Raw genomic sequence first — 2,344 nt, forward strand, 5'->3', positions numbered from 1 at the left:
GTTTTTGTTAATATATTGAATTATTTTTATATTTTCTGCTGTCATTTTCAGTTGTTTTTATTAGTTTAGTTGATTTTCTGTATAGTTATTACATTTTATTTCAGTTTTAGTGTTAGTTATTTTAGAACATCAAGATAAACTAAATGAAAATGGGAAATCCTGTTGTAAAAAATTACCAAACTGTCTTAATCAGTATCTACTCAGTATTTATCTTTCAATACATAAATTTGAAGATATATTTACTTATTTAGCACTTTTAACAATTATTTAAAACTTTTAAAAATGTGAAAGCTTAAGCGTTAAAAAAATATATATGAAAATGTTGTGAGATTAATGCTTTAAGAACACTGAATTTTTTTTTAATTCATCCAATAAAAAAAAATTAGGGTAATGATTCACATCTATATTTTTTAACTTGAGCTCAAGCAATCATTGTTGATAAATCCCACATGTGGTTTTTGTAAATGCGTTCTCTACGGAGCGCATTGTTTGCCAAATCTTCAAATAACGCGAGATAAGCCATCGCACAGTCTGAGACAAACATTTGTCACAGCTGTCTTTTATAGGGTTCGACACCAGTTACACAACTTGTCTGTTTAAAACCACACAAATTATCAGTTGAATGTTTTATAATTAAAGGGGTCATATGATGCTGCTAAAAATAACATTATTTTGTGTATTTGGTAATGAAATGTGTTTATGCGGTTTAAGTTTAAAACAACACATTATTTTCCACATACTGTACATTATTGTTTCTCCTCTATGCCCCGCCTTTCTGAAACGCGTCGATTTTTACAAAGCTCATCGTTCTAAAAAAGCGAGGTGTGCTGTGATTGGCCAGCTATCCAGTATGTTGTGATTGGCCGAATACCTCAAGCGTGAGACGGAAATGTTACGCCCCTCACCATATTGTGATGATGCCCCGTCAGGCCGGAGCGATGATTCAAAAACATGAAAACCCATTATAAACGAGGCATTCGTTGCATCCAGTGGGGACATAATTATGGATTATAATGACTTATGCTGTCTTTTTACGGTTGCGTTGCATCGCGCCGCGTAAACATAAAACCATGTCTGCATTTGTGATCGGAGAAATGACAAACAACAAGCCCTACTCTACACTGCCCAAAAAACTCACTTTAAATATATAAAATATAAAAACTATGGCGCGCACTCCGTGCCAAAATCAACGACCGATCGAACGTCAAACCGAACGTCTTGAGCGTCTTACACTGCGGGTGACCCACGTGACGACCAGACGTGACATCACGTCTTGAAATTAGCTGTTTTTTAAACATTTAAGGAGCCAAGGCTCTGTGTAAAGACTATAAATGGACATTACAAGCATTGGGCTACAATAAAGATATTTTGAACCTAAAAGAATACTCAACCATTTCCTGCATGCTGCTGTAGGCCTACTTACCTGCTGTACTGCTGAACTTACTGTCAGTGGCGCCTGCAGTATGTATGGCTGAAGGCATGTTCAAGGCTGTGTACCATGAGCGCTCAGACTGACCTGAGATTTGCCTTGCAAACATTTCAGCAGTTAGTAGCTATATGTGTCCCGTATTTCTTTCGACTGAACCAGCCATGCCATCAATTATGAATCTATCTTTTGCACGCCAAAGTCAATTTTTACATATAAATATTATGCCAAATAGAAACAGAAAATCGAGCTATAAGCACCTTCATCATGAGATCGGGTTAGCCTACAACAATTAATTAAGCTATTTTACAAATGGGAATACAAGAAATTCATGACAATGTTTTATATTCAAGCTACCCGTAAAATGTATAGTGAAAAGTTATTTAAAAGCATCTGGAATGCAATAAAGTCATTTTTAAATCGGTTTTTAAAGCGTACCATGGATTAAAAATATTAATAGGCAAATAAATAATTCACATATCAGACAAAATTGCGATATGTAGAACAGATATATAGATATTATTTGACAGAATAATACAAATAAAACGCAAATTATAATCTGGCCAGATTATAATTATTTCGTTTTAAAGTAGTAATTTAAAGCTTTCTATATATATATATATATATCATGTCTGTGAGGCAATTCGCTGAGTTTCAGTTCATCATTCAGCGCTCCTGTACAAGACCGAGACGGCAGAATGCGCATCCCCTGCTTTCCTATTTATTTTATAAAAGTACAACGTTTTGTTGATATTGTGAGCACACAAAAATAAAAGTAGACCCTTTACAGTTCCGAGTGATGTATTATTCTTACCTTTATGAGAAAAAATGACGGCGTATTTAGGTTGTTTCCAACCTAATTTTCCACTCTCCACACAAACGATTGGATATGCGTCTAACAGCGCGCATTTATCTATA

Source organism: Sinocyclocheilus grahami, unplaced genomic scaffold (genome assembly GCF_001515645.1).
Source record: "Sinocyclocheilus grahami isolate Dianchi unplaced genomic scaffold, SAMN03320097.WGS_v1.1 scaffold1963.1, whole genome shotgun sequence".
Lineage (NCBI taxonomy): Eukaryota > Metazoa > Chordata > Actinopteri > Cypriniformes > Cyprinidae > Sinocyclocheilus > Sinocyclocheilus grahami.